The following is a 24,917-nucleotide window of genomic DNA, read 5'->3' as shown; positions in this document are numbered from 1 at the left end:
GCCCCTGCACGCTGATCTGGTGTGCTACAGTCACAGCTTTAATTTCAGAGATATATTCTGATATTTTCCTAAGCAGGACCTGCTCTTCAGATACCTGCTTTAGCATTTTATAGACTTGATCCAGGCCTCATCCATGAATGGTGCCATTCTGCCTGCACAGGGCTCTCAGATAGCCTCTGCTTCTTCACAATTTGCGAGGAGTCTAGCAAGGAAGGAGGGTTCAAAACCAAATCCATCCACTACTAAGATGTAAAAGAGCAGGATCAACCACTCAGACATAAAAACTATGGCTTTAGAATAGCAGATGTTGTTGGATTTTAGTGAGGTTGAGCAGGAGTTCCAGATCTAGGCAGCCATTTTCCCCTCCTGGCTCCCAGAAGACTCATATTTAACAAGAATATTTTAAAGCACTGCTTTTTTTTTATTCCTCTGTAATTTACAAAGTAAGCTGATTAATATCATGATATTAAAATAATTTATATTAAAATACTACTTAGATGAGATTTTTATTTCAACTTCTCAACTAAGACTTAGAATGAATTTATATGGCAGAGTTACCCATCCCTGAAAAAAAAAAAATGTGTTGATGAAAATGATGACAGAACCTTATGGATAGAAAGCAACACCACCACTTAGCACTTACATAGTATTTCTGATCTTCTAAGGGCTTTGTGGACATTGACACTTTACTATACCTGTATAAGGAAGGAATGTAAATGTGGTTATCCACATTTAACAGATGGGAAAATAAGACAATGGGATTAGAAGATTTGCCTAAAAACCAAAAAACATAAAATGGACCAGGATAAGAATTCAGGAATTCTTGACTCCCCATCCTGAGCTCAGACCATTCCTTTTCGGTGATTAATTGTGAACATATAAATTTTATTAAACTTTACCAGACAATACTAGAATGATTTACTATAGACCTCATAAAAAATATAAATGTAAGATTCCTGAGGTGAAAATTGCAATGGCTGTGATCAAATGAAGAAAAAAAAAAAAAAAAAAAAAGATGCTCTTTAATCCTGTCTGTTTCAGATTCCAGGCACTGTCATTGTTTGACAGCTAGTTTACAGGGGATTTCACATCAACTCAGGTAAGTAATGTGTTAGATCCAATGATCCTGAGAACTTGCTTCAATCCCTAGCAGCACTGCTCAAGTTTGCACTGTTCCAGCACCCAGCAGTGACCTTTCTAATTTGTTCCTCGGAGGAAGGCGGAGTCAAGCACTTTGTTGAGAAAGCTAAGCAACAGATATGTTCGTAGCTGATGAGATCTGCCCTCAGCACAGCCTGAAGCAAACAAATTTTGGGCTGCAAAGAAACCCACACAACCTTATTCTAAAATAATCCCAATAAAAAGAAAAGGAAAATACAAGCCTGAAATTATTAAATCATCTAGTTTACACAATGGTATTTGAGTGCCTACATAGATGCTCTATGCATCTTAAAGTAATCTACTCCTTGATCATGATCTTGTAAATGAGAACGACTATATAATAACAGTAATTAACAATAACTCTTATTTACTTCTTACCTTTTTATTTTATACATGTGTTAAGAAACAGATGATCCTGTGCCTATTCATGATGACTGCTGCACAATCAGCCAGTTCTGCTGAATCAGTGTGTTCAATCTGATTCTGAAAAGGAATTATAAAAGCAGACATTAGGATTGGTAATTCTGCCATAAACCATGATTTCTCAATACAGGAAGTTTGTTGCAGCTAGCACAAGCACATTCAGCAAATGCTGCAACTCTCCAAATGATTTAGTTTATATTTGCCACTTTTAATTCAGGGAGCTATGTGCTGTGGGGTGCAATAGCAGCAATATTTCTGACTGAAGAGGCCAGTGGTAAAGGATATGTTGCTACCTGCTTACCATTGTTCTTCATTTAATTGTAAACCTATAGCATGAGACACCAAGTGCAGTTGTCCTTGTATCCCTGATGATCTTGACTATAATGCTAATTTATGGAGCTACAAGTATAAAGTTAATTATTTTATATTACATTAAGTCTTCCAAGAACAAAAAAACTGGTAGATTTGATACTTAACAACTCATGACTCCCACAGTCAGAATTCTTGAAACTCCACCCAACGGCTTCCTGCTGATTTCTTTACTGCCAAAGAACTGCTTTTATGCCAAATTACTCCAACAATCTAAGTGTCTCTGAATTTCCTAAATGCTTTTAATCTACCACCACAGCATGGCATCAACCCTTAACAGTGGGGATCATGCAACAGGACACGCACCCTGAGAAAAAGTATTTTACTCTTCTAAATAAAACATCTTCTATAGCATCATGTTTTCATTTTCATGCAGCTGCATGGTAGCAGTAAACACAAGAGTATGACCTAGCCATGCACGCAGGGAGCATAACCATCAGTGCATGACCAACTGCCATGACCAGCCTAAAATAGAACAAAGACTCAATTAAACCAAGCTCATATTTTAAAGTTTGCAGACATTGTTTCTAATGCATTTCAACTGCCTAACACATCATATGCTTACTAATGTTTTGACATGGCTTGAAAAGACTCTTACAAAACTCCAGTGAAATGGAAAGAGCCTAAAAAAAAATACAACTCTCCATGGACCAACACAATATTCAGTGTTGCGGTACTATTTTCTCAGGGTTGTTGTTCTCCTCAGAAATATGCCACAATAATAATTCCAGGAAGCTAATGAATTGAACAGTAGCAAACATAGCAGTGGTGTTTACAAGTCTGGAATAAAATCATACAGCATCATATGCTGGTAGTACCATTCCAGCATGTTATTTGTACTTCAGAGCTTCCAAGCATATTCCTGCCTCCTTAAGTTAAGAAGACAGACAAAAAATTGTAAAATAAAGAAATGAACTTCTATTCTGTTTTATCACTGGATATATAAATTGGCATTAATCCACATACAGAAGTGAGGATGTGGGTGAATTCCATACACATGAAAGGTTCCAGAACAGCATAATTCTGTACTGATAGATGAGGTACAGACAGCAGTGCAATATTCCCTACTACATTACTATGGCCACCACACTACCATCTGAGAGAGACAGATTTTGATCACTACCAGTCAGAATCGGATTAGAATCAACACTGCATAGGTGAAAAAAATATTTATTCTGTTACCAATCCCCTGAAGCCAAAAAGTCTCCCACAGAGAAAATATTTGGGGCATGCAGGCAATAGCTTTAAGAATAAAATATGAAAACAGTAGAACTAATCTACGTTCTTTGGTCTCTTTTCCTATATACTAAATTTAACTTTTTTCTAATTGTTCAAACTAGAGAAGGAGACAACTGAAGAATTGCCACCAGCCTCCAAAGAAAGTTACTCTGCAATCCAAAATGCTCCTTTGTTTACACTACACAACTTACACTGGAACACCCACAAAGGTCAACCCAAAAAATCAATGCACATTTAGAAATATAAATGCAATATATTTATATAGAGAGCCATTTCAGAAGAGATTAAAATGTAGGGTGTTTTTTTATCTTTATTCTTCAAAAGAGAAAAAATGAGGATAATAAAAGAGGTTATTTTCTAATAAGGAGAGTTAAAGAGGAAACATATTAAAATAAAATCACAGCTAAGAGCATTGACCCTCAAAGCTAGTGAATATTAAGTTCTGCACAAATATCAACCTCTTCTTAAAAGAGGCATCATCGCCTGGAGGGAGGGAAAGAATAATACTTCCATTTCAAAATTGTGTGCCTAGTAAAACCTAAGATCACTATGACTGAAGAGAAAGAAAAAAACCTCAAAGTTTCAGTTTGTTTACAACCTTGAACATTTTAAGGCACTTTACTAATGGTTGGATGCATTTTGTTTCCTGCACTACAACAATAGCATTCTGACACTAAGCACCCCTGTATTCATACCCTACACACTATTGTAAAACTCTTTGTACAAAATATACCTTGTGAGGTATCATTTGAAAACTAATAACTCACTGGTCAATAATACCATGTTGCTACATACATTTCAACATTATATGTAAAGTTATGATATCCTCCTGTAAGATGTTAGTTCAAACCACACAGCCCTGACTAGGCAAAAGTTGTTGAATGAGTCTATCCTAAACAAAGGAATGGGTATTACCTCAATTTTCATATTAGTAGAATACAGGGTCTTCAAGACATCAGGGGAAGAAGATGGCAGATGAAGCAAATTTGCATTTCAGCAAAAACAAATGAGGAGAAAGAGCACAGACCCTTCTTCACCACAGACCCCATGTCGCCTTCTTTACTGCTTGAATAAACTTAACTTTTGAAGGATAACCCTCAGAAGAATCCATTTCAAGGGTTCACTGGACTATAAAAGAAAGGGGCAGAAAACCCAAAGCTCTCTCTCTTTTATGTAAGATGAATGACAAAGGCTCCAGCACCTTTGGGCCTCTGGGAGAGTTCCTGACCAAGGAAGGAATCAGTCACCATCTTGGTGGAAGACACTAGGTGAGAAAGGCCATCTTAAACAAAACCTTGAACCAAAACTTGCTAGATTAAGTTTTAGACTTTTAGATGAGTGTTTTCACTTTTATTTGCTTGTGACCATTTCTGACTATTTCACACCTGAACTCACTTAAAATTCTCTTTTCCTTTTTAAGCCTAAATCAACCCAGTGCTGTGTTTAAACTGAAGTGTTTGGTATTGGTAACTTCAGTTAAAGTAGAAAACTGTTGACTACGGACTCTTAACAGGAGCAATGCATTTTAATATCTGCAATGTCCAGGAGAGGGCTGGACTGTGCAGAACACACTTTTTGGGAAAATTTAGGTGTTGGGGTCACCTTGCAAGTAGTAACCAAGGCTGGTGGAAGCTGTAGCGTGACTGGAGTGTTGCAGACACGAGTCTGGAATCAGAGCTGCAGCTATACACTAACACTCAAGATATGACCTGCACGCAAGTAGACTGTGAGCAGCCCATGTTGGGAGCTTCTACAACAAAGCATTGTGAGGTGCCCAAAGTAGCAGAGTAGGTGGTGACAACCCCTTACTGGTCTGGATTACACCACAGAAAGTGACACATTTGTGCTACTTTGGAGACCTATATGTATGTATGTTTTTCCCCAGGCCCTGCAAGTGGATGACTACTAAAAACAGCAGAAGCAATTCAGAATTTGAAGAGGGAACAGGCAAGCCGGCATGTGCACAGAGATCAAAGGGGAAGAGAATGAAAAGTAAACCCAAACATGTCTGGGGGCGGTGCTCTTGTGCCTGTCCAAAAGACCCTCCTAAGCATTAACAGGGAACCAAAACACACTTAATTTTTTTCTCTATTTCTTTTTAAATCTACTGTTTAAGAAGGGCGCTGTCAGAATTTGTTTTAAATAAGTCTACTTTTAAAAATCAAATGGACAGAATCCCTTTAATGAGAAATGTTTCACATTAACGATATAGTTCTAATTCTCCGCTCTGTGTTCTTGACAGTAAGTTGTATTTTCTGAAAATGAATAAGCAGATATTTTTTAAAATCACATCAGTCAGAGCAAGAAAGGGAATGTTAGTAAGAGTAAAGAGGATGACATTAAGAAAGGGAAAATTTAAGCTGAATAACAATAAAACTTGTGGACAGTAAAATCTAACAGGTTGTGGAACGGTCTCCCAAGAGAAGTGGTGAGAGCCCCACTGCTTGGGACATTAATAACAAAACTGGGCAAGAGACTAATAAATGAGCTACAGGAATACTGCCACACTGGTAGGGAGATGGGTTGAGAGACCAATAGTTCTTCCCCATTGCTAACTTCTGTATTTAAAAAACAAATAAATACCACTAAGAAAGCTAAACCAAGAGGGTTCCCCCCTACCTTGGGTGGAAAATGTTATAACTGCAATTCTAAAGAAGTTTCTAAAGAAGAAAAAGGAAATGGAAAAAATATGTGGTAAGGAGGAAAAACATAACCTTTGTTTGAGAGTGTAACTGAAAGGGATTCCCCCCACACTCCAACCCCCACAAAATAAGGCAGGTGGTTGAAGAGAAAAAAATTTGTAACAAAAGAAATTAAGAAAAATTTCTACATAGAAGAATGTCAAAAGATGTTTAAAATAAATGAACGTAATTTGAAACAATAGATTAATTAGACTAGTAAACATTTTGAAACGTTGTAGGAAACTACTTGAGGAAGGATGAGAAACAAAAGATGTTTCCAGATACCGACAAAAGCCTGTTTCTGACTGACACTAAGCCTATGTCTACACTACCGCCTCTGTCAACAAAATTTATGTTGCTCAGGGGTGACCATTCCACCTCCGAGCAATATAATTAACACCAACAGAAGAGCTAGTGTGCACAGAGCTATGCCTCTCACAGAAGGGGTTATTTTATGCCAACAGGAGAGCTCTCTCCCGTTGGCATGCTGTGTTTTCACTAGACGTGATGCAGCGGCGCAGCTGTGTCGGTACAGCTGCACCCCTGCAACGCTGTATGGGTAGACGTAGCCTTAATCTCCTTCATGCTGCTCTGACAGTGTAAAGATGTCAGAAAATGGGCATTAATTACATTTGCATCCACCTCAAGGCACCTTTACACAGCTAGATCAGTATAAAGGAGCGTTACTATAAATATCAAGACTCAAAACACCATACTTAGCCTTGGAAGGATTTGATTTTTGTTGGTAAATGTCAGTAAATGTCAATTTAACCATACACATACAGACCAATGAAAAATATTTCCATTGATAATAATAGAAATTTACAGATAGGTAAAGTAAGAAAAATGATGCTTGAGAACTTATCAACTGAATTAAGGATATTTACTTTGAATATTTTTACATGTGATGTTGACAATTTGTGTTTTAATGGTTATAAATCTTTACCTTTTTGAACCTCAACATCTACTTCATTAAATAATTCTCTAATCCCCCCTAATTTCCCACAACTGTGAAAATTTAAATTGATAAAAATCGAAAAAAATGCTTACAACTCAATTACACACAACTCTGAAAATTTAAATAAAAATATTTTTAAATGCTTAAAAATAAACTTTAATATTATCCATTGAAATAAAAAAAATTTCTGCCCAGCCTCTCTATACTTCGTAATTCTAGTTTCTTAATCTCCTACTCTCTTTGTTCTGAAACCACTGGTTGAAAACATCAGGGAGACTAACCAACAGTTTATCAAAGGATCAGTGATTAAAACACTTAAGGCTTTATCAGTTATGAGAGTCACAGCTGCTATAATTAAAAAAAATAAAGATGGATTTTGCATTAATAGGGACATAATTAGAAATGTTAAAATTAAACAATACTATAACCAGGGTAATGAATTTCAGGCCATACATTTCAAATACAAGATATCAATTATTCCAATCATTTGACTGGTTCACCTGACTGTTAATTATAAACACTTAGTAAGAGTTCGTTTGATCTGTGGTATGTGCATTCAGATAATTGACAGCCAAGAGGGTTAATAAATGGGAATCAGAATGATTTAACTTAGGTCACTAGTTCAAGGCTGCTAAAAACAAGGAGTTACTCCTCCATAATGGCTCTTTGGTAGCCTCTCTATGAACTAGACGTCAGTCCAATTTCAAGTGAACATGTATCTGTATTACCAAAAAATCCCAAACTAGCAGTCTCAGTGGAAAGGCAAAGTAATGGATGGAGCCTCCCCCTATATTTGGTTTCTCCAAAACAGCCTTGATATAACAGTGTGGTGAAGCTTGTATTGATGATGCATATGCTCTACCTGTGCTCTGTGGATAAAGAGAATACTTCAGTTTTCAGTGCTGTCAGTCTGTTATCTTTCATGAGTACTAAATTCACAATCAAAGAGTTATTTATCCTGTGCAAAGATAAAGATATTTAGTTCTACCTTCCTCTATAAGGGATTCTGCAGATAGAGGAAAGCTGAATGAATTCTCTCTGAGGAGGAGTGCAAAATGCAAGAACCTTTAGTTTTTCTACTGATATTTGCATTTTTCCTTTAGGTTTTTTCCCCATGCTGTTTTAAGGCTGCTATTTTCCATTCTCATCTCCAATAAGGGAAGACATGTCACCCATGTTAGAACCACAGCAGAGTATATGGAACAGCAGATGCCTCCAAGAAACACTGTATATGGCTTCCCCGTCAAACTAGCAGGGGCAGAATAAAAATGAAAACAATACTGTCAGCCCTTGCCCCTGGGCAAACACCCCGATGATAAAAGACACTTGCTCTACTGCCATTGCCCACTACTGCAGACAACCCTTTTTTCTACTTTGGGGGGAGGAAAATTGATTTTCTTGACACAGAAAATACTCATGTCAAAAGACCCACACATGCTCGGAACACTGTGAAAGCAAGGCCTTCAGCTTTCAGCTGGAGGGAAGAACTACACACTGTTCTTATGACACCTCTTTAGGCTGACAAAGGAGCCTTCTTGGTTGGCTCTGAAACCCACCATATAGGCCTCAATGTGAAGTGATAAAGCTCCCTCAATACATTATGCAGCCTAAATTCAAACTAGCATTTCACATATGTCCAAGTTTGAAATACTGTATCACAGAAATCTCATGTATAGTATATTTTATGCTTTACTAATTTAAACTTGATTCATGCTTCTGAATTTACTCATGGACCCATTCCATATAACATGTAATTAATGTAAGTTACATTTGGTTTATTTTTAAATCTGCAAACAGAGCATAATATATTTGACAGTAATTACTTCAAATTTGACACTAATCATAGAAGCAAAGAAAAGTAGGGCTGGAAGCCATCAGGCCCAGCCCCCTGGGCTGAGGCAGGACCAAGTAAACCTAAACCATCCCTGACAGTAAACCTGTTCTTAACCTCCAATTATGGGGATTCCACAACTTCCCTTGGAACCCTATTCCAGAGTTTTACTATCTTATAGTTAGAAAGTTTTCTTAATATCTTATCTAAATCTCTCTTACTACAGATTAAACCCATTACTGCTTGTCCTATCTTCAGTGGACATAAAGAACAATTGACCACCAGTCTCTTTATAAGAGCTCTTAACATTTTTGAAGATTCTTATAAGGTTACACCGCCGCACCCTCTTCTTTTCTCAAGAATAAACATACCCCCCCCCCCCTTTTTTTTTTTTTAAACCTTTCCTCATAGGTCAGGTTTTCTAAACCTTCTAGGATTTTTTTTGGTCTCCTCTTGACCTTCTCCGGTTTATCCATATCCTTCCTAAATTGTGATGTCCAGAATTGGACATAGTCCTCCAGCTGAGGCCTCACCAGTGCTGAGTAGAGCAGGACAGTTATCTTCTATGTCTTACATATGACACTTCTGTTAACAAGCCCCAGAATTATATTAGCCTTTTCCACAACACAACACAATGACTCATATTCAATCATGATCCACTGTGATTCCCAGATCCTTTTCAGCAGTACTACCACCTAGCCAATGATTCCCCATTTTATAGCTGTGCATTTTTTTTTTCCTAAGTGAAGTACTTAAGCACTTGTCTTTATTGAATTTCATCTTGTTGATGTCACACCAATTCTCCAATTTGTCAAGGTCATTTTGAATTATAATTCTGTCCTCTAAAGTGTCATCTGCAAATTTTATAAGCATACTCTCCACTCCATTAGTCAGATCATCAATGAAAATATTGAATAGTACCAGACCCAGGACTGATCCCTGTAGAGACCCCACAAGATACATCCTTCCAGCTGACAGCAAACCACTGACAATTGCTCTTTTAAGCGAACCACTGATAACTGCTCTTTGAGTAGTCTTTCAACCAGTTGTGCTCCCCACCTGATAGGAATTTCATGTAGACCACATTTCCCTAATAAATGCTGTGTATCAGATAAGAGTTTGGGACCAATTGTTTTAAGATGGGACAATTTATTTTGCATGTTTGTCTGTTCTTGGGAAAGGCAAAGGATTGACTATTAGAATGTCACTGTGGTAGAAAGCCTAATGCCTAACATGTTTGAAGAGTAAACTTATATCAAGCAGTGCCCCATATCTGTATATGAATCAATCATCTATTGTGACAATTATTGTAACTGATTACACAGAGCCAAGAGAGCTAATCATAAAGGAAATCAGAATGACTACCAAATAATATGGCAAAGGCAAAGGTGTGGTATCTTTGCACAGGATAAATAACTCTTTGATTGTGAATTTAGTACTCATGAAAGATAACAGACTGACAGCACTGAAAACTGAAGTATTCTCTTTATCCACAGAGCACAGGTAGAGCATATGCATCATCAATACAAGCTTCACCACACTGTTATATCAAGGCTGTTTTGGAGAAACCAAATATAGGGGGAGGCTCCATCCATTACTTTGATTCATATTGAAAGTGTGGCAAAGGCCATTCAGAAATTCAGAGGTGTTCCTTATGTTTGTGAGATATGGACAAAATGAGACACTGCCTCATGAAGACTGGATCCCCTAGATTCATTGACTAAGCTTCAGGGACTGCCAAAGAACAATCCCCATTATAAAGCCCATGAAGAACTGATAATGTACCTGGTGGTAAAAGCCAAATGTTTCACAACATGCAACTGGAAGAAAAAAAAGATCACTTGCCACTACTTATTTATAGATCCACAAAGTTTCAAGATGTATTAACTACAGAGGAAAAGCAGTTCTATTTAGTTAGCCACCTACCTGCTCTTTGTAGAATTTTCAGAAATCTGGCATTTTTATGTGACTTGACTACTGTCAGACTCCAAAAGTAAATAAGGTACCTACGGCAGAGTCTCATGATCGCTTCTGACCTAGAATTACTTTGAAGGGTCCAGGATGAACTTAATATCCTGTGACAATTGTATTTGTCCTTAGATGTCAATCTTTGTACTTTATCATGTTTAAATTATATTGATTTATGTTCATTTGCATTATATCATGAATGTTAGTCACTGTTGTCTCGTCAGTTTTTATGAAGTTCATTACTAAATGTACATGTTCCTTATCTAACTGCATTATTAAGTCCTGCTGTGTAATAGGTCTTCAGCAATTCATAACTCAGTACAAGAATTGTAATGTTCTGTTGTTATAAGTTAGAATTGGCTCCTCTGCTATTTCTGTATACTTGATTCTCATTTACACTGAGGCCCCTTTACACCAGACTGGCAGTGATAAGAGGCCATAGAGTGCATTTTCTTACTCCACTTCTATCTGTGCCCCTTTCTAAAGTCTCCCTCTGAACCAAAACAAATAAACTTAAATGTTTAGATATAAGTTTGTAGGTTATATATTTATGTACACACATACAGGCAGTAGAACCATAAAGTCATAATTGTAATAAGCCTGAGTAATTGCATGACCTAATTATTATTTATCATTTGTGGTAGCTCTGGGACTAAGCAGATTGGAGTTCCATTGTGATAAACACAGTACAAACTTACATAAAACAAAAGGCTTTGCTCCAAAAAGCTTATAATCTAGAGACAAGACAGAATAGGTGAATGAAACAAACAAGCAGGTCGAGGTTGGGGAGATTATTTTAACCCACATCCTTCCTAGCACTGTTTGTTGCTCTCATTTGCTGCTTCAATAATACAATTAGGCCTGGATCCTGCAAAGTGATTTGCTCTTTCAGGGCTGCATGCAGGCACCAGGTATCACACAATGGCAGTTTCCTTCATCAGATGAAGACCTTAGATTTTAAGCTACTCAGAGCAGAGACTGTGTCTATATTATTTGTCTGTAAAGCACTTTACAGACTTTAGGCATTGTATTTAAAAAAAGGACTAATTTCTTTGTCATTTCCCAGTCTCACTCCTTGTTTCCTGTATTCATTTCTCCAACACTCACCTATTTTCTTGCCCCTGTTTTCCAGCACATGCAAAGTTCTGTGCCTCAAACACTCCTGGCAAGATCCCAGTCAAAAACACTACAGCTAAAGCAGATTGAAATTGTCAACACAGTGTGCTTACCACACTTTCAAGTCATAAGAGAAGACAATTCTTCAAGCCTCTTCAACCGCAACCTTCAGTCTGGGATCCTGGTTCATCATTAAGGCATCAGATGAGGGGCATTACATTAACCACGCACATTGATGTGGGTAATAGGATTTACAACACACACACACTCTCCTCTCCTCCCGCCCCACCCCAAAGGATCCAGGTCTGGCACTCACATATCTTACACTTCACTTAAGCAACCGAATATCAAGGACCTCTACTTAATACAAGTTTTGTTAGCTACAAAAAGGGTCTTCTTTACATGTATATTTATAAGGCAAGAGAATGTACAAATGCATCTATAGAGAAGTGATGCTGACCAGCAGAGATGGAAAATACAGCTAATGAAACACAAAGGACTGGACAAGAAAAAAATTCTGCGAACAAGGGACATTTAATTTATACCTGTTTCTTGCACATCAGTAGAGCCCTGCAAATCCATAGGTATCTGCTTTATATCCACAGATTGCATCCATATCCGCGGATGTGGACGCAGATAGCCACAGATCATTTTTTGGTGGACAGTAGAACAGATGCAGATCTCAAAGACGGGGAAGCAGCTCTCTGCAGCTTATAGCCTTTGAGGCTGCTTCCCCGCCTTTGAGATCAGGAGGTGGGGGCTGGCATCCGATCACCTGTTCAGGGGGTTCCCCAGCCCGCCACCGATCAGTTGTTTCACCGGGCACCCAGGCCAGCAGGGGAGCCCCACAGAACAACTGATTGGTGACTGGCAAGGGAGCCGGCTGAACAGCTCTTGGGGGAGGGCTCCCCTGCTGGCCGCCGATCAGCTGTTCCATGGGGCTCCACTGCCTGCCACCACTGGCCGCAGAACAGCTGATCAGCGGCAGGCCGGGGAGCCCCCACAGAACAGGGGCCGGCTGGGGAGCCCCAGCAGAACAGCTGATCAGCGGCAGGCCGGGGAGCCCCCACAGAACAGGGGCCGGCTGGGGAGCCCCAGCAGAACAGCTGATCAGCGGCAGGCAGGGGAGCCCCTGCAGAACAGCTCTTGGGGGGAGTGGGACTGCCAATCAATCAGCTGTTCCGCAGGGCTTTCCTGCATGCTGATCAGCTGTTGGGCAGCTGCCTGGATGGGTTTGGGGGCCACAGAGCTACAGGTGAAGATCACCACACTGTAGATAGCTGTCCACAGTGAGATGATTGTGGTGGATGCAAATCCACATTTGTATATCCACGCAGGGTTCTACATATCAGTATCCAAAATCAATTTCTATTCCTCATGTATTACTATAGTTCTTTTCAAAAAACGGCACAAAAAAACTACACCAACTGAGGAAGAAAACTGCAAATATATTTTACATGTGACATATTAATTGAACACTTTGTAAGCTAGGAAAATATGATACATAGAAAAAGTATGTTATTCAAATATCAACTACAGTCATTTATTAATTACAAGAAATATATATATACACACACACACACATACACACACACACTGATGTTCAATATTAAGTGACACTTTACATTTAAAATCAGTGAGCATCAAAAAAGTACAATACAAAATGTGTAAAGCAAACTGACTTTTCATTCACCTTTCACCACTTATAGAAAGAACACATGCACTGATAAGAATTTCAGAATTACAATTTGACATTTAACCTATTTCAAAACATGCTATTTAAGGTGACCTGCAAATACTGTCGTTTAACAGATGTGCAGTAAGTGTATTTTTATATGCTGAGCTCACCAAACAGCAAAGGAGCAGCCAATACACACTAATTATGAATTAACCTCTCTCCCATCCACAGTGTAATTCTGAGATACAACAGCAACTACTGTGCCCTGCTGGACTATCAAGCTGGCCTAAAAGTGGCAATTTATTATATGGCATGGTTTAGAAAGACTGATTAATAGTGCGCCCCGTCCCCCACACTTTGGAATACAAAACACAACGTCAGAAAACTATGATATAGCACCTATTTTTGTTGTATTAGGGAACAACATTTCTGTTCTGACATACTGAGACTCTGTATAAATTAGGTACCAAAAACTAGATAAAGACTAATATATCAAGAGTAAAGCTGTCACTCACTTGATCACAGTACAGCTGAAATGTCCATTTGGCTGCAGTAATGCATATGCTGTTATGTGATAAAACAGGCATTTAAAAAATAAATCATTGCACTATAACAAATTGTTGCCAGAATACTTTTTAAATTGCACCAGTTTTTTAAAATTAAATTGTTTAATGTAACTTTTTTCTTCTCCTGAAAATCTCAGTATTTATAGTTGTGACATCAAATCGATAAATTAAAAGAAGGTTTATGTACCGGTTAAAAGTGTATTTAATAATATTATACATCAAATATTGTACTTTTTATTAAAAATTACTTCAAAGGCACACTTAGGTACTTTAAGACAATATTTAGATGGTTTAAAAAGGATTTTACAAACAAAAATTAATAGAAATGTAATTATTTTTTAAAAATTAGATTAGATTGAAACAGTACTTGCCATTTCTAGGCTGTCGATACTGGGGAAATTGTTGACAAAAAATCCTACCAATTCAGCAGAACTGGGGTTGGAACTAGTGGGAGTCCTAGTACATGTAAGGTTTCAGCAATCAGACCCATTTTTACCATCATTTTGATTAGAACTAAGATGGTGATAGAAACGGGTCCAACCACCAGACCCCTGTCTACATCTGAGCTCCCACTAGTTCTACCATTGGCCCAACAGAACTGGTGGGAATTTCTTTGTCAATTCTCCAGTGTAGACAAGACTGTACATTGTCACCTAACAAAAAACCACTATAAAATTAGAAACACCAATTAATTTAGCCTAACACCTTTGCCCCAATCTTGCATCAGGATCAGTCAGCACTGAGACCAGCAGCTGAGTCCCAATGAGGGCAAGGTTAATATTATCCTTATTTAACGGATGGTGAATGTGACATATATTGCAACCACATACAGCATCTTTGGGAACCATACTGTATAAAATTTGGGAATATTCTATGTACCATTGTGCACTAGGAATTGTATTCAAATCTGTGGGAGGAGGGTTACCACAACTCCTCCTGATTGTAAACAGGTCCAGAGTAGTAGTACACCGAGGGTGGTTTGCATTTCTGAGCCAAACAGGTACCAGAGGCCCAAGGAAACAAAGAAAGGCTTTTGGTATAAAAGGCTGAGTTTACACAGCTTCAGGGGCTTCTTTCTGATCCAACAAACAGGCATGACCTTATGACTAAGAAAGGACCCCAACCCTGGATGAAGGGTATGAAAGACACTGGCCTGCCAGATTTCCCGTGTGGAAAATAGGTGGTTTCTGGTAGATTTACTGTGAGTGTACATTTTCTCTGTATGCTCTTCATCCCTGAATACATATATTCTGCTTATGAAGACTGTCTGATCATTTGTAAAGAGAGTGCCATTGACCTTGGAGACAAACAAAGGAGCAAGGGACTAGATGTTTGTCAGACCTGCTTGAGAATCACAGTAAGGAGCAGGAACCTGCAGTCTAAAATCTCTGGTCAGAAGGGAGGACAAGGGTCCCTACTGAGAGAGAGTTTGTGAAGGCTAAAGACCTGAGCATTCCCTGAACAAGTCAAAGAGGTGGGACGAGAGGTGCAGTTAACCTGAAACTGTGACAGGGAAATTAAGGCACTCAAAAGTTAAGTGACTTGCCCAAGGTCAGAAAAAGTCTGGCCAGATCCTGGAATAGAAGACCCCACCCAGCACTGTATCTTCCTTAAACATTCCCCTGTAGTATTTGCAACACTGCTATTGGAACAATGAGCTCATGAGAACCAGAAAAGTGAAACTAGGTAGAAACAAAAGTGAAAGAAACTGATTTAATTGCTGAGTGAAATGTAAAAAGTAAACAATAGCAAACAGAAAATTATCTGTTTAAAATGTTTACATTTTAGAATCTGAAATATTAGTAACAAGGCTAAGAAAATATATTTGTGAACTATTTTTAACCTGACAGTGCCCTTAAGTCTTAATTTAAATTTTTGTTTACTGACACCTTCCAGACATCTAGCAATCAGATTGGCCAATTGATTCTATCGAATACATTTCTTGATAATCGTACAAACTTGTTGTTTCACCTTACATTTGCAATCACTGTTTACATCCACATTCTGGATTCATAACTACATCTAAATTTGATTTGGGATTGGTAGGACAAAAGCTATCATTTAGATCATACTTAAAGCACAAGCAGTTAGGTGAACATGTGTATTGAGTTCAAAGCAGACATGACAAAACGAAGTCTGCAAAACGGAAACCCTCTCTAATAGTTACACTGTCATTCATGGACAGAATTGCTGTTATGGGATTTGGAAAGGCCTTTGATCTGCCTCTTAAAAGAGTTGGTAATGTACAGTGTAAGTATATCATACTACTTGTTAGAAAAATAAATAAATCATCACAGACCTCCAATGATAATCTTGCTATGAATTGTATAACAAATTCATTTTTATTACTCACCAGAACAAACATTTAAAATTTAGAGCAGATAAATATAAATACTGTACTTTTAAGGAGCATTTGCAAAATGAGTAATGGTTTCATTTCACATTTCCATTAATTTTTTCCGGTAAGTCATACAGAAACACTTATTATTCTACATTAACTCAAAACAGTGAAATACTCAGTGGCAATACTTCTTGAATGCCATGTTAAGCCCAGGATAATGAGGAACACTAACAATGCTGCAAAGTTTCATTGGTGCAGTAACTGCACTTCTTTTAATAAAAGAACTCAAGCATCATTGGCATAAATTTGACCTAAGAAAATTATCTGATGGGAAGCGATCTCTGGTTCTACATACCCGGGGATGTATGGGGGATAGGCTTCCCCATCTGCCATTTCATTGAAAAAACAATAGTCATTGTAGTTAGTCCATACATGAAATGCTTTACCCTTTTGTGCAGGCCCAGAGTTGTGATAACATCTTTGACGATATTGCAGCATTAACAAGTAAATAAACAAGACCCATTAGAAAGACAGAAATCAGTATTTGCTAACTAAAGGCAAAAATTGGTGGCCAACATTTATTTTCAAGCTTCACTAAGGCAGAGGGTTTCCCCAATATAGAGAGAGGCCCATAATATTTTCCAAGTATCTGATCACGTACAAGTTCCCCCATCACAAATCACGAGCCTCAGGAGCAGTAAGGGAATGATCCCAGGACAGCCATATCTCTGAACTGAAAACAGTACAGAAGTACTTTCACAGAGATATAATGGTAGAAAAACTGATTAGCGCCTTATCTACATTAGGCTTTTCCCATTGTTGTAAATATCAGTTCAGTTCTGGTGGTGGTAGAAAATGGAAAAGCAGTAGTGTAGAAAAGGTACTCCTGGCATTTTACACATATACACCTAAACAGGGTTAGGCAGTAGTGGTTCAAATGCAATAGACCCCTGAAGCCCTATTACAACAGAGCTCCCACCTTTGCAGGTATGGTGGAACTAAACCAATGGCAGAATGGCTAAAATCTTCACAGCCTAAGAATCCTACTCATAGATTACCATCTACTGATTATTAAATACTGGTCAGTTTCACTCTAAAACTGCTCCCCTTGAAAAGCACACTGAACAGAAGCATAGCACCATGCTCTCCAGTGCTATTAAAGGGAGGAGAAACACAGAAAAAGCCAGAAATAAAAAGGAACAACAATGGTATGGAATATGCTCAACATAGTAAAAGAAAAAGATTTATTAGGCAAATAAAGAGTTAACGTCCAACTTCTTACAAAGACAAAAGCCATTTCACGGCCACGATTTATTAAAAAAAATAAATAACTAATACCTTACACATTGAACATTTTACATGGCATTTTAAGTTACTTTTATGAAGACCTTTACATCGCTATAAAAAAGCTTCAAACTATAAACTAAACAGTTTATCTTCTGCTAAATGTTGATATAAGTAAGGGACCTGTAACAATAGAAACTGACATTTTATCATTCAGGGGCCAAATATTATGGTAATGCAACTTCCTCATTTAACCCTGTTCAGGCCAAACAATCTTCCTGAAGCTGAGACTGCTCAGTGTCTGCTTCGGGGCCCCTCTGACACAGGCTACCAATCATCCCAAATTAAAAACAAATTTATTTAATTTGTACCTTAACAAAGCACTGAACCTTACAACATAGGTTTAAAGGAGTTTAATCTGCTAATCCAAAATACGGAAATTAGAGAGCCAAGCAGGCAATGTTTAAAGCTAGTTATGGATTAGATTTAGACGAGGGCTTGGTTTGGAGGTTGAATCAGCCACACATGAACCAAAACGTATAAAATATTTTATTTTTATGCATCTATACATTTTTGTACTGTTTTGAATATTGAATCATCCATCTATAAAATATACCTAAGCCCTAGGTGCATTCCACACAACTGAAAATTGTCACTAATATTAAATTACTAGGTCTAAAAACACTTTCTCTATAATAAAACCTTCCCAATCATCAGAACAGCTTTTATTACAACGTAACTTCTATCTCTCCCTTATTCACTCCAGTATCCCCTTGAAGTTTCTAATCCAATCTGGAACCAAAATCTTAGGGGTAGGTTCATCCAAGAATTCTAAACAAGTACTAACACCTCCCAAATTTGAAGGTAGTTGGATTTGAAGTTTCACATTTTGGACCATCTCTAATAAAAACATTTGAATAAAAATATCCCTAAACAACGAAATCCCTATGGAAGCCTCAGATTTGTTACCAAAAAAATATTAGCAAAACTTTTTCTATAAACAAGATAGTTAACTCTAAAATTGAGTTTCCAAGCTAGTTAGCTTGATAAAAACAGTCCTATAGACACAATGCATCATCTGGACCTGTTTATCCATAACATTTATGACCAAAGGACTAGTACGCATCTGAAAAATCTTAATTATTGAGGGAGCTGATTACTTTTATTGTTGTACATAATCATGGTTTAACATGACTATAGATGTTATACAACATATCCTTTCTTCCTCACCACCGCCACCTTTGCGGAAGCGACATGCTTCACATTCCCACCATAAAATAATGATGTTCACAACCAATAAAGATAAATCAGAGCACAGTACTGGAGGCACAGGTTACAAATCCTCCTCTTTAGGATTTAGGTCTAGGGTTTGAGAGAAGCACCTTAGGGGCAAACAGGGGTTTGTCTCATCCCCCTTCTGGGGTTTCATAGAGAAAACTCAGTTGCAATCACTTGCAAAAACAGCAGCCCTTCCTAATGGGGCTGGTACCACACCACATACAGAGCAAAGAGATGCAGGGACCCCGAGGAGCAATATACTCTAGAAGGTACAAGCCGCACTCCAGAGGGAGCCTAGCTGCGCTATGGGCTCTTTTCCTCCTCCCTGAGATCCTCGGGCTAGGTGGTCAGAAAGGCGGAATGGGGCCTCCCAGGGCCGGGGCTGGAGCACCCTTAGCTGTAGCCGGGGAGGGGGGTCCCAGGGCCGGGGCTGGAGCACCCTTAGCTGTAGCCGGGGAGGGGGGCCCCAGGGCCGGGGCTGGAGCACCCTTAGCTGTAGCCGGGGAGGGGGGTCCCAGGGCCGGGGCTGGAGCACCCTTAGCTGTAGCCGGGGAGGGGAAGCGGGGTCACAGGGCCGGGGCTGGAGCACCCTTAGCTGTAGTCGGGGAGGGGGAGGGGGGTCCCAGGGCCGGGGCTGGAGCACCCCAAGCTGCAGTCGGGGGTGGGGCGTCCCAGGCCTCGGCGAGGGGGCGTCCCTGACCTTTTCCTTGGTGGGCGGGGGTCTCTCCCCTTTGGCCGCACCGGGTGGAGAGGACTCCTGGCTCCTTTTGCGTCCCCAGCCCTGGCCCCGGTTCGCGACGCGGCAGGGACCGCGCCGCCCGCCGCTCCCGCGAGGTGAGGTGAGGGAGCTTTCCCCGGTACCCAGCCCCCGCTCCGGACTCCGGGCGGCCGGCAGGGCCTGACACCGGGCAGCGAGGGCCTGGGGAGCGGGATGCCCGGGCCTTGGGGGTGGAGGGCGCGGGCCGCCTCACTCACCTCGGCAGGCAGCAGGCGCCGCCGGGTCTGCATGGCTGGGGGGATCCCCGGGACCAGCTCCGCTCCCTGCTGCTCCCGGGCGGGCCCCACACACACAACGAGCGCTGGAGAGGCCGGCGCCCGCCCGCGCCCTCGCCTGCCCTCACACTCCCAGCCAGCCCGGACTAACTAGCTCTAGTCCCTCCGCGGCCGAGGCCGCCTCAGCCAGCGGCAGCCAGCGCCCCCTGGCCGACCCCAGAGGCAGCGCACAGCACTGCGGCACCGCCGGGGTGGGGCGGGGCCTGCCGCGCTCGCGAATCGCGACGCGGGGGCTGGAGCGAGGAGCCTGCCCCGCCGCATCCCTCCCCTCCCGCCCCCTGAGGGGACTCAGCGCGGCCGGGGGCACTACGGAGAGACGGCCGCCAACGGCCGCCACACAGCTCTACGCCAGGGAAACAACTCTGCCAACTTACACATCTCACGCACACCCCACACACAACTACACACACACACACACACACACACACACACACATCAGGAAGACCACTCTAATGACACACATCCGGACACACCATCACACACACACAGATATACATCAGGGAGACAACTCTTGAACAACGTAGACATTTCACACACCGGGACACACACAGAGGGATATTGCTCTAGCGAGACAATCATAATGACACACATCTCACACACAGGGATATACACTGAGGAGACAACTGCAACGATATATACAAGGACAACCTCACACTGGGACTCACACCAGAGAGATAAAGATAATGTACATACAAATTTCATACCATATACACAAAGATACACCACCATGCATACCCACAAACAAGGACACCCATACACAAGGAATACAACCATAGTGCACACACAAAAAGGATATATACCAAAAGAGAGAATCATAACTATATATACAAACCACACAGGAACACAATCCTCCACACACCCATAAGGACACACAACCATCCATCCACATGCAAATAAACACAGCTATCCACAGGGGATACATAACCATACATACATGGACACAGTGACACACGCACAACCATTTATCTAGGGACGAACAACTGTATAGACAAGGATAACATACACAGCTGAACAGATAATACATACACACAGACAACACACACATACACTGAAGAATAACAAACTGACACACAAAAACCATTATTATACACTTACTTTAGAATCCCAACAATTATTTATTTTTAAAAAGGAAGCCAAGGAAATATACCCACCAAAAACAAATTACCTCTTTGTTCCCTGGCTGTAGATAATGAGTAACTTGCCCCTCTCAGGAAATGTGGTTTTTCCTTCTCTCATATTATCTGCAATTTGCTCATCTTCTGGTTTACATTTTACAATGTGTTATTTCAGTCCATGACCCTGTGGGCTTGTACATGTAAACATATATACGCACCACTGCCCTCTACTTTATAAAAATCAATACTGTGCAGCTGTCTGTCATAGTATTTTCATCAGAGTTTCACAAATAAATTACTGAAGTTGCAGAAACACACACACACACATACACTCTCGCTTCAAGAATTTCTCATGTCTCCCCTAATAAAATCAAATAAAACTGCAAATCTCAGAAGAATTAAGATTTAGAGAGAGAAGGAAATCAGATCCACCTATATTTCATGGAAGAATTCTCATAGGACAATAAATGTTAAAGGGATCTTTGATAGGGGATCCTGTGCTGGAAATAGCTATCTTATATACCTATGAGTAAGATGTAGTGTAAGAAGGGGAACCGGATAATTTCCATCCCGGAATACTGAAAGAATTGGCACGTGAGACTGCTAGTCCAGTAGCCAGGATTTTTAATAAAGCCATCTATTTGGGGGAGTACGAGATGACTAGAGAATAGCTAACATCATACCTATATTTAAGACAGGGAAAAAAGGTGATCTGGGCAACAGACCTGTCACTCTGACCGCAATAGCATGCAATGTTTTAAAACAAATTGTGGAGGAAATAACTAAATTAATGGTGGTAAATGGTAAAGGGGATGTAATGCAACATGGGTTCACCAAATATAGATTATGCGGTGTAACCTGATTTCCTTCTTTAAGAAAATAACTGTTTTTCTAGATAAGGGAAATGTAGTATATCTAATATACTTAGGCTTCAATAAAGCATGACATATTAAATTAGAAGATTAATACAAGAATTGTAAGGTGGATAAGGAACTGTCTAAAGGAAAGAAGGTTCCAGGTTGTGCTGAAAGGTGAACTATCAAACTGAGGGGAGGTCACTAGCAGAATTCCTCAGGGATCGATCTTGGCACCAATTCTTATTCAATATTTTTATTAATGATGTTGGCACGAAAAGTAGGAGTGTACTAATGAAATTTGGTGATCATACAGAGGAGAATTGGAGTATTATACAGGAAGATCTGGGTGGCCTTGAGACTGGAATGACAGAAATGGGACAAAATTCAATAGTACAAAATGCAAGGACATACATACTTCAAGTCTAATAATAAGAATTTCTGCTACAAGCTGGGAGCACATCAGTTAGAAGTGACAGAGGAAAAGAGGCACCTGGATGCATGGGTCGATCACAGGATGACTGAATCACCAGTGTGCTGAGGCTGTGAAAAAAAGGCAAATACAATCCTAGGAAATATCAAGCAAGGCATTTCAATTAGAGATAGAGACATATTAATCCTATTGTACAAGGTGCTGGTAGGACCTCAATTGGAATACTGTACACAGTTCTGGTCAGCCATGTTTTAGAAAGATTAATTCAAAGCACAACAGGTGCAGAGAAGAGCTACAAGGATGATCAGAGCCTATTTTAGGGGAGAAGACTGGAAGAGCTTGGCTTGTTCAGCTTAGCCCAAAAAAAGGTTGAGGGGAGATATGATTGCTCTGTATAAATGCATCAGGATGGTAAAAACCTATTTAAGCTAAAGGACAATGTTAGCACAAGAACAAATGGGTATACATGGGCCATGAACAAATTCAGGCTGGAAATGAGGTTTCTAACCATTAGACATGTGGTTCTGGAACAGCCTCCCAATAGGAGTTGTGGGGCAAAGAACTTAATTAGTTTTAAGAAAAAACTGGACAAAATTATGAGCGGGGTTGTACACTAGTGTTGCTTATTGCAGCACACCAGGTAGCTGGGCCCTCCTGGCCCTCAGGGTTCCCTGCTTGTACAAAGGACTCACCACCATCAGCTTGCAGTCACCTGTATTTGCTTATTGATTTACAGTGCACACAGTCATTTCCCCAGTCTCTGCCCCAGGCACTCTAGGGACTCAGAGTTGCTCACCCCTGGCTGGCTGACAGTCCTCCCACTCCCTTACTTAGCCATGCCTACCCTTCCTAGTTCCCTGAGCTGGCCTATGTACCCTCCCTGGTAGCCAGCTGTTCCCCCTTTGTCTCATTAGTCAGGGGTCTGGCTTAGTCTAATCAGTGCAATCAGCTGCTGCCTGCTCCCTTTTTAGTTCTTTGGCTCTGCTGACCTACACTGCCTCAGCTCAGCCCCCGGGGTTAGGGGCAAAAGAGGCAGCTGAGGGGTTTATCACCCTCTATTCTGTCACACTTATGATAGTAGGGTGCAGGGCTCAACAGTCCTGGGGTTCACTTACAGTTCTCCTCATACGTTCCTAAAAGCTCAAGCTTCAGGTTTTCAGCTAGCCACATGCAGGGGTCAGGAAGGGATTTTCCCCTAATGTATTCTGAGGTGGAGGTTGGTTTCCTTCCTCCAAAGAATCAGGGATGGCCATGGCTGGAGATAGGATATTGAATGGGGAAGGCCAGAGCTCTGAGGTGAGCCTGAGCATTCTCTCTCTCACATGCTTAGCTGGCTGATTCTTGCTCACATGCTCATGGTCTAAATGACTGCCATGTGTAGGATGGGGAAGGTATTTTCCCCCAGGTCAGATTGGCATAGACCTTTGGTTGTTTTGTTTTTGTTATTATGCCTTCCTCTTCAGTGTGTGTGTGTGCAGGTCACTTGCTGGGATTATCTGATATATCCCATTTAATCATTTTCCTGCCATTGCAGGCTACTCACACACTCCTTAATCTCTCCATCACACATAATAGGCTAGTCTCCTGTGGACTGTAATAGTTTGGTCTAATATTGGTTATTGGATTTAGTTTGTGGATGGTGGTGGCCTGTGCTATATAATAAATCAGACTAGGTGATCTGATGCCGGGAATCTGAACCAGAGTTAAGACCAGAACTCATGAATTGAAGCTCTTCAGCCTGTACTTTGACCACTTGGCCACACTGCATCTCAGAGCTGAAAGTTTACCTCAGTGCTGAATATTTAACTGAATCTGTATGACCAAGATTTGAGGCAAAGGTATATGGGAAAGGCATCAAATGTTTCTCTCTGCATAGGCAAAGGTATATGACTGACTAGGAAAAGACATTTCCTTTGCTGGCTCTTCAAACATTTTTAACTCGTTTCTTTTTTTTGCAATCTCAGTTCTGTTTAATTGTTTTGTGGGAGTAAAGCCATAGAGATAAAATAGGAACTCACCTGAACCTTCAGCCCCCCAAACCAAAACTTTTGTGCAAGTATACATTTCCTGCATAGTCAATGTTTACTGTGATGTTTGTGGTATACTTGGGAACAAAGGCAATTTGGTCCTCTTCCATAACGCCCTGACACATGTTGAAGATAAAGAGGAATAATACTGGATCATTGAGCTGTAGTCATGTACACATCCTTGAGGAGTCAGATAAATATCTTTTTTCTCTGATTGTATTCTCCAACCATTTCTACACCAATCTAAGCTTTGCTTTATGCACGTATGCAGAAATATTTAATAATTTCACATTTAAGTTTAAGTAACTGCTCTTCCTGTTACCCTCCCTCCTTCTCCTCTCACTCCTTTTGATTTTTAAAAAACATCAGATTTTGGCATATCTTGTCCTTTTCAGTCTGTAAATTCTGAAGGGCTGGGACTGTCTCTCACTATATGTTTTTACAGTGTCTTGCACAATGAGCCTTCAACTAAATGGTGCCTCTGAATGCTATTGAAAGACAAATAATAGGAAGAAAGGATTGTTGTATAGTTAGGTACTGGA

General features: G+C 40.2%; 1 protein-coding gene across 1 annotated transcript in view; it reads right to left on the bottom strand.

The window, feature by feature from the left end:
- ZFYVE9 (zinc finger FYVE-type containing 9) overlaps nucleotides 1-23,178 on the bottom strand; it is a 91,754-nt gene extending 68,576 nt beyond the window's left edge. Inside the window, 2 exon segments of the mRNA XM_067535533.1 lie at nucleotides 1,540-1,644; nucleotides 23,041-23,178. The gene's annotated coding sequence lies outside the window, so the exon portion shown is untranslated.
- Between the last annotated feature and the right edge of the window lie 1,739 nt (nucleotides 23,179-24,917).

Source organism: Emydura macquarii, unplaced genomic scaffold (assembly GCF_026122565.2).
Source record: "Emydura macquarii macquarii isolate MOO-44397 ecotype Brisbane River unplaced genomic scaffold, CSIRO-AGI_Emac_v2 contig_3506, whole genome shotgun sequence".
Lineage (NCBI taxonomy): Eukaryota > Metazoa > Chordata > Testudines > Chelidae > Emydura > Emydura macquarii.
The sequence above is the reverse complement of the archived record's forward strand: the minus strand, read 5'-3'. Positions and strand labels throughout refer to the sequence as shown.